General features: G+C 36.0%; 1 pseudogene; it reads left to right on the top strand.

Annotated features, from left to right (window-relative positions):
• Nucleotides 1–1,061: 1,061 nt before the first annotated feature.
• Nucleotides 1,062–7,658, top strand: LOC107956347 (cytochrome P450 94A1-like; annotated as a pseudogene).
• The last annotated feature ends 7,934 nt before the right edge of the window (nt 7,659–15,592 follow it).

The following is a 15,592-nucleotide window of genomic DNA, read 5'->3' as shown; positions in this document are numbered from 1 at the left end:
TCCCTCCTCAATTATAAAAATAAAAAATAAACATGGAAATATTCAATCGCTAAAGCATAAATAATCTTATTTCCATTCTCTATAAACATGGTTTACTTCTACTATCTAATTCAATTGAATTAGGAGTGGAGCGAAGCGAAGAGGCTAGTAGGGCCCCGACTTTTTTAAATTAAAAATATTTTTATTTAATTTTTTTATAATTGATAAAATTTTAGATTAATAATAATAAAATTATACTTTAACTCACTAAAAATGATAAATATTTAATTTAATTTTTTAAAAATTATAAAAATATGAACTACTAAAATAATAAAATTTTATATTTATTATCATAAAAAAAATATAATTTAATTTTGATACCTAAAAATTTTCCAACTTCCCTTAAATCGATTCATCCTCCTTATGGCCCTCACCAGTGCACTATCATTGCATCCATTCCTTTGCAACTTTGACAGCATCGTCACCAACATATTATCCATCTCCAGCACCACTTTTCGTGCTCCTAAACTGACATGCTTGCTGAAGACCCTCCAGCGCCCCCAAAAACTTTATTGTCCCTATCATCCTATGCTTTAAATTTAAACTAAAAAAGTTATTACTAATAATACTTAAAAATATTAGTTCAATTAATATATTAATTTTGTTAATTATAAAAATTAAATTTATTTTGTAAATTATTTAAAGCTATGAATTTATATATGAATCAATTCCTTGAAAAACTATAAAATTCAATTTGTATTATTTAACATATACATTATTTATATTTACAATTATAACTTTTCTTGCCCATTCAACGTTGCCTAAGCGGGATGAGACTAATCAATTGATTAGATTAGATTAAGAATTGATTAGGTATTAAATTAATGAGGGGTAGAAAATTAATTAACTCTTAAATCAATATAAATTGATTGAATGAAATTAAAAAAAAAATTAATCATTCGAATACATTTTGTTTAAAGAAAAACTCTGTAGGTTTCGTCATCCCCTACTCTTATCTTGCATATATATATAGATATGTTTTATACTTATCTTCTAACCAAATATGTATATAATGTAACAAATACCTCCAACTCCAATGTCCACAGCTATTACCATGTCCATTCAGCTACTAACCGTAACTATTATCTTCTTCCTCACCCTCCCATTTTTGTTGTTGATTATCAACAAAAACTCCAAATCCAAGAAACCATCAGCATCCAATGTTTTACCCAAGCGTTACCCAATAATCGGTTCCTATTTCGCCGTCAAATCCAATCTAAGCAACCGCGTCCAATGGATTACACAAATCCTCCACAACTGCCCCACTGCAACTTACACTCTCCACCACGTCTTGGGTTATCGCCAGATCTTTACTGCAAACCCTGAAAATGTCCGCCATATTCTCAAGTGTTAAGTTTAGTTCCCATGCAAAGGTGGCCATGCACGACATACAAAGGTGGTCATGCTCGAAGAAATAGCAGCAAGCAGTGGTGCCATGGTGTGCAGCAACTGAAGTTTGAAGCTGCCAATCCACTTGCTTCTTTTTAGTTCCATTTTGATTGTTTTGTAATCTAGTTCATGTTGAACTAAGTAGGTAAATGTTTTGATATTGATTGACTGAAAAGTCAGCAATGCAAGTTGTACAAGCTAATCTTGTAAGTTTCAATGCAAATTAGTGGAGTTAGGTAGTTGATTAGGTGATTACTTGTTTGTTTTACTTGTTGACTGATATATGTAATGGCTTAATGCCTTGTTGATGTGTAAATGAAAAAGATCAGCTCATTTTTCATTCAAATCTTCTTCTCTCTTTTCCGTTATTCACTAGCTAGTTTCATTTTCTGTTTCTGCTTCCAAGTTTGTTTCTTCACCAAGGCTCGAGGCTTGCTATTCAAGCAAGATACAAAACAGCCTGTTGCTGCCTCTTGCACCAACAATTGGTATCTAGAGCCGTTGTCTTAGTGGACCTGTTGCTTCAAACCAAGGAACCTGATGGCTTCTTCAGGATTTTCACCAGCAGCCCCACCAGTCTTCAATGGAGAAAGCTTTCATATATGGCTGGTAAAGATGAAGACTTACCTGCAGGCCTTTGATCTGTGGGAAGTTGTTAACACAGATGCTGAGCCAGCACCACTGAGGGCTAATCCCACAGTAGCTCAGATCAGACAACATGCTGATGAGAGGACCAAAAGGTACAAAGCCATGTCCTGCATTCAGAACTGTGTATCAGATGTCATCTTTACCAGAATTATGGCCTGTGAGACTCCAAAACAGGCCTGGGACAAGCTTAAGGAGGAGTTTCAAGGCACTGAGAGAACAAGGCAACAGCAGCTGTTAAATTTGAGAAGGGATTTCGAGAATTTGAAGATGAAGGAAGAAGAAACAGTGAAGCAGTATTCAGATAGAATTATGGCAGTGGTTAACAGTATAAGGCTCCTAGGTGAGCACTTTGATGAGGCAAGAATTGTGGAGAAAGTCCTCTCCACTTTGCCTGAGAAATATAAAGCAAAGATATCCTCCCTAGAGGACTCAAGAGACCTTGCTAGCATTTCTTTGACTGAGTTAATCAACACCTTCTATGCTCAGGAACAAAGGAAAGCTAGCAGAGCTGAAGATCACCAAGAAGGTGCATTTCAAGCCAAGGCCAGAGAAGCCTCGAGCACCAATACTCAAAGAGGCAAAAAGCCTTGGAAAAACAGGCCTAAGCCTGATACTGCAAGGAGTCATGATCAGCCCTGCAGACATTGCAAGAGGCCAGGTCATCTAGAAGACAGATGCTGGTTTAGGCCAGATGCAGTATGCCAACACTGCAAGAAGAAGGGCCATGTTGAAAGGGTCTGTAAAAACAGGAGTAAGCCAAGGCAGAATCAATTTCAGCAGTCAAAGGTTGAAGCTCGAGTAGCTGAGGACAGTAGTGACCAAGAAGAACAGGTCTTTGCTGTTTCCTACTTAGCTGCTGAGAAGAAATACTCAAAAGGCTGGTTGTTGGACAGTGGTTGCACTAACCACATGTCACCAGATGCCCCCTTGTTTAAAACCTTGGACAGAAGTTATAAAACCAAGGTCAAGGTTGGAAATGGTCAGTTTATAAGGGCTGAAGGAAGAGGAGAAGTGCTGATATTTACTCCCACAGGCAACAAGATCATTCCAAATGTGCTGTTGGTGCCAGAGATTGACAGAAACCTTCTCAGCATAGCTCAACTGCTCGAGAAAGGTTATTCTGTTGTGTTCAAGGACAAACAATGCCACATTACTGATCCAAGTGGATCAAACCTTATGACAGTCACAATGACTGATAAATGCTTTGAGGTTCACTGGGCAAATGACTCAAACTCAGCATACACAACCTCTGTTGATGACTTCAAGCTTTGGCATCAAAGGCTTGGACATGCCAACTTCAGATCAATGGCTCGATTGGCCAAAGAGGGCTTGGCAGAGAACTTCACCAGCTCAGTGGAGCATGATGATGTGTGTGAAGTTTGCCAGATGGGGAAACAGGCAAGACTGCCATTTCCTACAAATTCAGCTTGGAGAGCTACTGAAAGACTGCAGCTGGTGCACTCTGATGTATGTGGCCCGATGAGGACTGAATCACTCAGCAAAAACAGGTATTTCATCCTCTTCATTAATGATCTTACAAGGTTTTGCTGGATTTTCTTCTTAAAACACAAGTCTGAGGTAGCTCAAGTGTTTGTGAAGTTTAAAAATGCTGTAGAAACAGAAACAGGTTGCAAGCTGAAATCGATAAGGACAGACAATGGCACTGAGTACACTTCAGCTCAGTTTCAAGCCATTTGCAATGATGCTGGTATCAAACATCAGCTTACAAATGTCTACACACCTCAGCAGAATGGGGTAGCTGAAAGAAAGAACAGAAGTCTGATGGATATGGCCAGATGTCTCCTGTTTGAAAAGAAACTGCCCAAGACCATGTGGGCTGAGGTAGTAAACACTGCTGTTTACCTTCAGAACAGGCTTCCTACCAAAGCTCTTGCATCCGAGACACCTTTCGAGGCTTGGTTCAGTTTTAAGCCTTCCTTGGCACATCTGAAGGTGTTTGGTTGCCTGTGTTATGCACAAATACCAGCAGCAAAGAGAGACAAACTCTCTAAAAGAGCTCAACCAGGTGTTCTAGTAGGCTACAGCTCAGTCAAGAAGGGCTACAGGGTTCTGGATCCCTTGACAAACAAAGTCCAGGTGAGCAGAGATGTCATCTTCGATGAAAAAGCCTGCTGGAATTGGGAGAAAAATGAGCCAGAAGCAGTTTCAGAAGACCTAGTGCCTAATCAAGCTGAACTTGAGCAGCTAGGACCTGAAATGGATGTTGATGATGTGCCTGTGAGAGGCACAAGGCCCCTAGAAGATATTTATGAAAGGGCACAGGTTGCAATAGCAGAACCTAGCAGTTTTGAAGAGGCTGAGGCAGATGAAGGCTGGAAACTAGCTATGGTCAATGAAATCAACATGATTGAGAAGAATCATACATGGGAGCTAGTTGATAAACCTACTGGAAAGAAGACCATTGGAGTAAAATGGGTCTATCGAGTAAAACAGAATGCAGATGACAGTCTGAACAAGCTAAAAGCCAGGCTTGTTGTCAAAGGATTTAACCAAAGGTATGGTCTAGACTACCTGGAGACATTTGCACCAGTAGCCAGGCTTGACACAGTTAGAATGATAGTTGCCTTGGCTGCTCAACATCAGTGGACCGTTCATCAGCTTGATGTTAAGTCTGCATTTCTCAATGGTTTCCTGGAAGAAGAGATCTACATCGAGCAGCCTTAAGGATTTGTGATCACTGGCAAAGAACACATGGTGTACAGACTGAAAAAGGCTTTATATGGCCTGAAACAGGCTCCTCGAGCCTGGTATGCTCGAATTGACTCTTACTTGCTCAGTTTGGAATTTGAGAGAAGTCCTAGTGAACCAACACTGTATGTGAAGAAGAACCAAGCTGAAACTCAGCTTATTCTGTCACTCTATGTTGATGATCTATTGGTAACTGGAGGAGATAGAAGAATGCTGGAAGATTTCAAAAGAAAAATGATGGAAATGTTTGAAATGTCTGATTTAGGCAGAATGAACTACTTCCTTGGAATGGAAGTGAAGCAAACAGAAAAGGGAATCTTTCTTAGTCAGAGTTCTTTTACTATGAAGATCTTGGACAAGTTCTCTATGAAGAACTGCAAGCCAACAAGCACACCAATGGCTGTTGGAGTGAAGCTTTCGAGGCAAGGGAGTGGTGAACCAATTTCCGAGACCATGTACAAGAGTCTCATTGGTAGTCTGTTGTATTTGACTGCAACAAGGCCCGATATCATGTTTGCTGTTAGTGTGCTATCGAGATACATGAATTGCTGCAATGATCAGCACTTTCGAGCAGCTAAAAGAGTGCTAAGATACATCAAAGGCGCCATTGATCATGGTGTATTGTTCAAAAAGGCTGAAAACATGAAGCTGATAGGCTATGTTGATAGTGACTGGGCTGGATCGAGTGATGACATGAGGAGCACATCCGGATATGCATTTAGTCTTGGCTCAGGCATGTTTTGCTGGAGTTCTAAGAAACAAAGTCTGGTGGCACAATCAACAGTAGAAGCTGAATATGTTGCTGCTGCATCTGCTGTGAACCAAGCCATATGGCTTAGAAAAATCTTGGCTGATTTAAACCAAAACCAAAAGGAGGCAACAGAGATTTATTGTGACAACAAATCTGCTGTTGCAATTGCAAAAAATCCCATTTTTCATGGCAGAACCAAGCACTTCAATATTAAGTTGCTTGTTATAAGGGAGATGGAACAAGCTCATGAAATCGAGCTGATTCATTGCAATTCAGAAGTGCAAATTGCTGATATCCTCACAAAGGCACTCAATGTGTCTAAATTTGTTAAATTCAAAAGGGAATTAGGTGTTACTAGCATGGAAACTAAGGAGGAGTGTTAAGTTTAGTTCCCATGCAAAGGTGGCCATGCACGACATACAAAGGTGGTCATGCTCGAAAAAATAGCAGCAAGCAGTGGTGCCATGGTGTGCAGCAACTGAAGTTTGAAGCTGCCAATCCACTTGCTTCTTTTTAGTTCCATTTTGATTGTTTTGTAATCTAGTTCATGTTGAACTAAGTAGGTAAATGTTTTGATATTGATTGACTGAAAAGTCAGCAATGCAAGTTGTACAAGCTAATCTTGTAAGTTTCAATGCAAATTAGTGGAGTTAGGTAGTTGATTAGGTGATTACTTGTTTGTTTTACTTGTTGACTGATATATGTAATGGCTTAATGCCTTGTTGATGTGTAAATGAAAAAGATCAGCTCATTTTTCATTCAAATCTTCTTCTCTCTTTTCCGTTATTCACTAGCTAGTTTCATTTTCTGTTTCTGCTTCCAAGTTTGTTTCTTCACCAAGGCTCGAGGCTTGCTATTCAAGCAAGATACAAAACAGCCTGTTGCTGCCTCTTGCACCAACATCAAGACCCGCTTCTCCAACTACCCCAAAGGCTCTTTCTTCACTAGCGTTTTTTTTTATTTTCTCGGCAACGGTATCTTCAACGTCGATGGGGAGTCGTGGAAATTCGAGAGACAAGTTTCCAGTCACGAGTTCAACACCAAATCTCTTCGTAAATTTGTGGAAACCATCGTTGATACTGAGCTTCACGACCGTTTGATCCCGATGCTCTCCGGTGCTGCTTCCGACAAGACCGTGCTTGACTTGCAAGATGTTCTTCAGAGGTTTGCTTTTGACAACGTTTGTAAGATTGCTTTCGGTCATGACCCTGCCTGCTTGTTACCTTCATTACCGCAAACAGAGTTTGCGGATGCGTTTGAGGTTGCTACACAGTTAAGTAGCGAGAGGTTTCGAGCTCCAATTTTAATATTTTGGAAAATCAAGCGATTCTTCAATGTCGGATCGGAAAAGTGCCTCAAGATTGCAATCTCTCGAGTTTGTGACTTTGCGAAGAAGATCGTAAGAGAAAATAAATCGTCTTTAGAGTCGGTTGATCTCTTATCAAGATTCTTGAATTCGGGTCATTCAGACGAGGATTTCGCTACGGATATAGTTATCAGCTTCATACTTTTCGGTCGTGACACAACATCGGCGGCATTGACATGGTTTTTCTGGTTAATATATAAACACCCTGAAGTCGAGAATGAAATACTAAAAGAAATCAAAGAGAAATCGGATATGCCAGTGTATGAGGAGGTTAAAGACATGGTTTACGTTCATGCTTCGCTTTGCGAGTCCATGAGACTGTATCCTCCAGTCCCTACGGATGGCAAACTGGCAATGGAGGACGATGTTTTGCCAGACGGGACGGTGGTGAAGAAAGGGACGTTAGTGACGTATGCTCCTTATGCGATGGGGAGGATGGAGAAGATATGGGGATCGGATTGGTCAATGTTCAAGCCGGAGAGATGGTTGGAAAGAGATGAGGCAGGGAAATGGAGGTTTGTTTGGAGAGATCCTTATACATATCCGGTGTTCTAGGCCGGACCCAGGATTTGTTTGGGGAAAGAGATGGCGTTCTTGCAAATGAAAAGGGTGGTGGCTGGTATTTTAAGGCGGTTCAAGGTGGTTCCGGCGACCGAGGATGATGGGTTTCAACCGGTGTTTCTTGCTTATTTGACTGCTAAGATGAAAGGTGGCTTCCCCATCAAGGTTGAAAGGTCTTCACGATTTATGGATTAAAAGAGAGTTATGAATACAAGAAAGTGATTAAGAAATTTACTATTATTATTATTAAATAGGTTTGTGATAATGTTATGTAAATATTATTATGTTTTGTAGTGAACCATGCAAATATATATAATTGAACTTATTTTCAAAGCTTTGAAATTATACATGTTACGGATACTCAAGAGAGAGCGGCGAGGTAAAGATATGGATAGGATCTGATCATTCAGATGAAAGGTAAATCTTTGTTTCTTAAACTTAGGTTGAAGATGGTTTTTGAAAAATGAATTGATTTTCATGAAAAGTTTATAACACTTCATATCTAACCTGATCGTCAGGTTCAAACTACACGTTATTACATTCGTTATCGGAGTAATTACGATCTAATTAAAATCAAATTATCTCATCAAATGATTAATTCAATCAATCAATACATGTATACAATATCATATACAACTATTTTTGGGTCTTAAACGAGCTTACGAAAGTTCTAATACTAACCCAAGGTCAAATAGGACAAAATTATAAGAATTTCAAAATGTCGGGCTGACGTCGCGACATCAAAAGGTTCCTCATCACAACGCAACATACTGAGTAGGTATTGTCGCAGCGACTCAAGCCCGGTGTTGCGCTGTGACATGGCAACATGATCTCTTTGCAATGTGACAAACTGTTTCTGCAAAATGTTAAATAAACATCAACATGCAATTTAGGAAACAAACATTATTCACATTCAACTTATAATTTCAAGCAACATATGCAATTTTCAAGTATCCATTCATGAACTACAACACTTTGTTCAATAATATTCCAATGTCATATCACTTACAAGTTAACTATCTAGTATAATTCATTCAAAATCCTAAGCATATATACCTATTCACCAAAGCCATTGACATTTGCAGTATATTTAATACCATTCAAACCATATATGGAATTCACATCCACATTTCATTTAATTGGCTAATTTCATACATCAAAGTTCTATTTCATAAGCATATATAGACACAGTATTATACCAAAATTGACTCAACCTAGGTACATGTCATACTTAGAACAAAATGAAATTATACAAATTCTGCTAAGTTAGGGATCGTCTTCTGAATGTTGGATCTACTACTCATACTTTTGAAGATCAACTAAACCTGCGCATGGAAAAATAAATTGTAAGCTAAGTGAAAACACTCAGTGGTATTTCCATAATTCAAATCAATTTAAAACAAATTAAAAAAATGCATAAATTCATTTCAAATTCAATTCATGACCTAATCTATTGTCATTTCATGCCAAAACACTTTCATCTTTATACATATATTGGTTCTATGGAGAGACATCATGGAAACGATCTACTAGCTCTACGGAGCGACACCATGAAAATGGTTTACTGACTCCTTGGATTCGAAAGTCAATGGCTAGCCATGGTATGATTCAGTTGAGGATAGATTTTTCCATTTTGGCAAATTGAAGTTTGCCAGGACAGTAAATATGGAAGCCCGATAGGGCATACTTGCGGGGACTGCAATACGAACCGTGTGATGAAAAGCTTTTCATAACAGTTATGATTTATCAGGGAACGTCAGCAAACATGCGGACAAGAGGCCCCGCCAAGATGCGAAGGCAAGAGGAACATGTGAAGGCATCTTGTACGCAAATAAATGTCGAGAAAAAGGGTTTTCTTTCAAAGTATTTACAAATATGTATTCGCTATTGAGAGTCCGCCAAAAGTAACGAATAAGCCAACTTTGGTTATTAGAAAACGAAACTGTTCTCCAAATGTTAGTTTTAAGTATTTATTGGCAAAGAGGTTGCCAGAAAAAGGGAAATCCGCCAAGGACTATCTTCAGTGGCATGTTTGCTAAGGACTATATTAAGTGGAATATCCATCAGGGACTATCTGTTCTGAAAATTCCGCCAATGACTAACAAATAAAAAGGATGTCTGTTAGAACTATCTCTAGTTTTGGGGAATCTGCTAAGAGCTATCTTAAAAATGGGAAGTCCGGCTTATCCAATCTAATGAGGAGATAGTCCGTTGGGGACTATCTGTTGATAGGAATATCTATTCAGATGGTCTGAATTGGGAAAGTCCAATAGGACTATCTTACAAATATAATTCTGCAAGGGAAGAATGGTGCTTAACTACCAGCCAAATCTTATATTCAAACGCCACCTACGAGGATGTTAGTAGATGGGTATTCCTGTAAAAAAAAAAGGGTATAGGCACAAGCTAAGTTATTAAGGAAGGGGAAGTCTATATAACGCAATAGGTTGATACCGGATTCGAAGCGAAATCAGGATGAGGTTCTGCCTTTTTAACAAAATGCCTGCAAGTCTGTCAAAGTAGTTAGAAATCTGGGTATCTACTTGTATGGCTATCTTTTGAAGAGTCAAAGCAGCAATGTAGAATAAAAGTATTGGATGAAGTTTGACCAGTTAAGTCAATCAGGGGCTGTCCGAAAGAGTATGATTGCTTCTGAATCTACCACCACTATATCCTTCCATGATTCGTTCAAGAAGATCGTATAAACATCGACCACGCCAGTTAAATTGTAGAAGCTTATAGGAAATTCAGGGAGTTCACTTACGCACATCAAATATTTATACTTGTGATAACATGAGTTATTCATTAATAATTAATGTAAGAAATATCACTAAGTTCATTTAAACTTATAAGAGGTTTCCTTTGATTGCAGGATCAAAAGTTGATAGGGATATTATGAGAAGGGACAAGCCAGGCCTCGTGGAATCCATGTAGATTTCTTCGATGTCGTATCATGCATATAAAGAGGCCCCCTTAAAAGCTACGCCTAAGAGATTGGATTAAGTGTAATTAGCAACATTCAAGTTCAGGATGCATAATATAAATATGCATATACATAATTTTGGTGAACAAAATGATTGTAAAAATTGAAATCAGCTTATTCTTCTACTCGTATAATAAGAAGTTATTTGGATGTTTATTCATAAAACATGATTGATAGTTAAGAGATTGGAATAAAGTCGCATGATCAATATGGATTAAGTTTGGTGTTGTATAAGTTAGTAAATAAGTCAAGTAAATTATATTGTTAAGTAATTCGGTTTAAGTCTGACATTTGGTACCTGAATCCGACGATCGGTCGGGTATAGGGTGTTACATAAGTACATCATCGGATAAACCGAAGTAAATATACTAACACGTAAGTGCATCATCAAATATACCAAAATATAAACCTGTACAGTTAATAGAGTAACCAATTTCTAATTTCATCACATAGTTAGTTCACATCTCATCATTCTCAATTCAACATCAATTCATCATTTCATCATATAATGTAATACAATTCAACTCAATTTCATACCAATATCCTATATCAGTTAAGTCATACAATTTTCTGTTTTTAAATTCATGGAATTCTTATAAGCTGGAAACGGACATAGGACTTAAATGTAATTTTTCCAAAAGGAATCCACAACGAGGAGAAGATGGAGTGATGGTAGTTGGAGACCCAATGAATGTCTTTTGGTGAAAACTATGTAATTTTTTTCATTTATTTTTTAGAAATAAAACGTTGGAAACCTTAGCTGATAATTTTATCACATATCCTTATATATTTGTTTTATAATTTTTTTATAATTTTTATATTATGTTATATAATAGTTTTGATATATATGTATGAGATTATCCACAATTGATCGATTAAAAAATAACAAGTCAGTATGTCAAACCAAGCCGACGGTCCAACCGGTGGCTAAACCAAATCGGTCAGGTTATCTTTGACTCGGACCGAATCGGCAACATTCGAACCAACCCGAGGTGTCGTAAGGGTGTCGTACCCACATAACTGGACACGGCGGTACTGATGGCTACGACGACGGCATCCCGATAGCCGGAAAAGGTTGATCGTCGGTGGTTGAGCAGTGGAAAAGTTACACTCGTACTAGAATTCTACCGAAAAATTTGATTTCATATTAATTATTCCAAAAATAATATTATTTTAATAATTTAATATTAAATTTAATTCAATATTTATCTTAATAGTATTTTATTAATTTAATATTAAAGTGATTATCTTAATATTAAATTTAAGTTAATATTTATCTACAAGATAAACATTCTATAATTTTATTAAGATTTAATATTAAAATTAATCTAATATTTATCAAGAAAATTTCTAGAGATATTTTTTTTATTTACAACTTGATCCAAAAGTTTAGAGAAATTACAAAATACCCCACTGGTAATTTTTGTGAAAAATTTTCTGATTCGAAGCAGGCCCACACTTGGCAGACGTGAGCTTAAGGATAGTAGAGAAGACTACTCGGTCGAAGCGCTTATCCTAAACGAATCGAAAATGTACAATTTTGATTATGTGTTTATTACTTTAGATATCACAACCAATATCTTGTTTTGGAAAAAAATTAAAAACTATGGTTTTTTTCCCTAAATTTATTTTCCGCTACATTTTCCAAACCCATGTTTTCCAACAATTTTGTCTCCCACTAAAGAACCAACCGGTTCTAACTTAACTAAACCAAAATTGGAACCCAATTATTTTTTATTCAGCCACCAAAATTCTGAAGTTTTCCAGTAGATCCCAACAACTTACCATTTTATTCAATTAACTCCCAACTCTCCCTTTACTTTGGGACTTTAATGTGAACCGGGTGGGATAATATCCTTAATCTCTTGGGGATAAATTTGTTCTCCCAATATAATCCTATTTTATCTCATGGTAACCATTACATCTTCCTTCATGAAAAGTCAATTACTATGGTAATCAAGTCTGTCATCACAAAGATAAACAACCCATGATCACGTTTACTTTTCATCAACCATGAAATGCCAATAAGAGGATATCATTTACCCATGTCTCAGGCTATGAATTCCATTATTGTGAATAATGCTACATATTGCAGAAGTCGTATACTCAATGCACCAACTTTCGATTCCTTATCTATTTAAACTCAGGCTTTTACTTACATTAAAGTATACAAGTCACGCATACATAGTCCATCATCCACTCAGGATTTAGGTATGTCACACTATGAACATCACAAGTGAATAAATTCATAAACGAATTCAAGATATATTCATCTAGTATGATGTTCTGTCAGTCCAATCAGTCACATATATTTTTCTATCTTCTAGGATTCATCCGCTCCGATGCCCAAGACAAAGCATCTCCCCAATTAGACTTGATAGATATAATATTAGAATTTCAATCAATTTATTTCAATTAGACTAAAGACATGCTTAGGTTCATCTACTAAAACAAGTTATCTTTTTATATTACGATCTGACCACGTAATATCATTTAGTATTAGTTTAAACATTAGACAACCAATGAGCCAACATTTGCTTTTATTTTGCTTTGCATACAAAAAACACATGAGGATATTATACAAAGTATATTAATGTAATCCATGAATTATTTTATTAACCAATCTATTCGAAAAAGTTATAAGTGTACATAGATAAAAATACTACACTTAGGGCACCAAAATCTTTGCATGCAATTTAGGGATCTCAGGGTCATAATACCATGACAATTATAGCTCAAATTAAGACTACTTTGGTAATTATTTTAGTGGATTCTGGTAGTGCTCACACTTTCATATATGCTAAATTGGTTGGTAAGTTGTCCCTCCCAGTATGGAAGTAGGGCTAACTGAAGGTTACCATTGTTGATGAAGGTAGTCTCTTTGGCTGTGGTACTTGTAGAGGGGTCATGTAGGAAGCTCAAATGTTTAACTGGCTTCATGATACTGTCATTAAAAGGTTGTGACATTTTTTGGAATCCAATGGTTGGTCTCTTTGGGATTCATAATTTGGAACTTTACTTCATTGACCATGCAATTTCTCTATCAAGGGAATTCTTGCACTCTTTACGAGATCATGCCTGGAGCCATTCACCTTTTGTAATACCCCAAAAATTTCTACAGTAAGAAATTATCTTTGATATAGTAAAATAAGGAAATAAAGTGACAAAAAGGGAAATTTTGAGTTATGACAACATTGAGAAGTAAATTATGATATCTTGATTCAAGAAAGGACTAAATTGTAAAAGTGAGAAAAGTTTTGTGGCCCAAGACTAAATACTCAAAATTTAAGGGATTAAAGTGTAAATATGAAAAAGTGAAAGGACTAATAGTGAAAAAATTTTAAGGGTGGAATGATCTAGAAACCAAAGAAAATTGATGAATTAGAACCACATTGAATAGGTGAAGAATTATGAGGGACTAAATTGCAATTTTATCAAAATTAAGTGATGACTCAAGAATGAAATTTTAAAAGATCACAAATGGCAAAATGGTTAATTGGAAGAGAGAGAATTCTAGAAGGCAATAATGATGCTAGAGATATTTTGATATTTTATAACAATTTAATTAGATAAATATTATTTTATTAATATTTTAATAAGATATATTTTTATTATTTTATTATTATTTTATTAGTATATAAAGAAAGAAAGATGAGGAATTCTCATCCATCTTTCCCATGCAAAACCAACGTGAGAGGAAGAAGAAGAAATGAAGTTTTCATTTCTTTACAATTTGGTCCTTCTACCAAAAATTTACCATTTTCACCCAAAAATCAAAAGAATTTCCATAGCTACCAAGAGAGAAAAATGTTAATGAGACAATGGGAAGTTAGAATATCAAGTTGGATCAAGAAATGGAAGCTGAAGGAGAGAGAAAATCAAGATGAAGATTGAAATCAATAGAATAAGTTAAGAACATCATCATTTCAATATATTTTTAAGTTTGATATTATTGAAAAAGCATGTGATTGATGTCAATGTAGAGTTTCCTTACATATGGTCCAATGTTCTTGATATGTTAGTGAAGAGAATATAAGAGAAAGTGAAGGGAAATAGTGTAGAGAAAGAAAATAAGAGTGTTATAAACATGGTAATTAATATCTTGCACTAAAACAGTTGTCGGCAGCAGTAGTGGTCTAACTTTGAAAATCACAAAAAATTGTGGAAATCGAATTAGGAATTGAATAAAATATGGAATTAAATTTTATTGAGTCTAGTTTTTCATAGAATAAATGGTGTAAGCAATGAAATTGTAAATTGTGAGATATAACAAATTTTGTTAGACAAGGTAAGAATGATTTCGGGTTCCCCTATTTTGACTTTGGAAAATCATCAAAAATTGGAGAAAAATAATTAGGGAATTAAATTTATATGCTTAGAATTCTGAATGATTTATTTTCAATAGAAATAAACGGGAACATCATTTGAATCTTGTACGAGGAGATAATTAATTTTTAGTGAAAAAGGGTCAAAACTATCAGACAGCAGAACAGGGGTGATATTAAAGAATAAACTGTACTTATTGGCTAAACCAAAAAATTTTAAAATTTTATGGTAAGAATATATGTGAGTCTAGTTTCATGGAAAATTAGCATATCTTAATTTTGAGTTCTGTAGCTCAAGATATAAATAATTTAGTGACTATGATGCAAATGGACAATTTTGAATATACATATAAGTAAATAGTGAAATTATTGATAATGTTACTTGTAGCATGTTATATAAATTAAGGATGTGGAATGGAGAGGAGGAGGAGGAAAATAAATACATGAATTTTCAGCTAGCAAGGGTTTTGTTGGGTTTTCCACACAGGAAGAAAAAACAGAACCAAATTATCCGAATGAAATATGCTCTTGTTGAAGCTACAGCAACAAAGTAATAATTCTGGATGAAGTATGAAGTAAGTTTGAAATTCAATGACTTGAGAGTTGCAACCAAACGAACAGAAGCAAAAGGGATGAAAAATTGAGAGAAGTATTTCATGCGGGTAACATACATACTGCCGTTTGTTGTCACATTTAACAGGTTTACATTCAAAATGGATAATTTGTATGTTTTAGACTCAGGGATTAAATTGAATAAAAGAAAAACTGTAGGGGAAATTTGTAAAAATGTCAAAAATGACCAAAATGAAGGAGAATTGTTA

This window comes from Gossypium hirsutum, chromosome A07 (genome assembly GCF_007990345.1).
Source record: "Gossypium hirsutum isolate 1008001.06 chromosome A07, Gossypium_hirsutum_v2.1, whole genome shotgun sequence".
In the NCBI taxonomy this organism is placed as follows: Eukaryota; Viridiplantae; Streptophyta; class Magnoliopsida; order Malvales; family Malvaceae; genus Gossypium; species Gossypium hirsutum.
The sequence above is the reverse complement of the archived record's forward strand: the minus strand, read 5'-3'. Positions and strand labels throughout refer to the sequence as shown.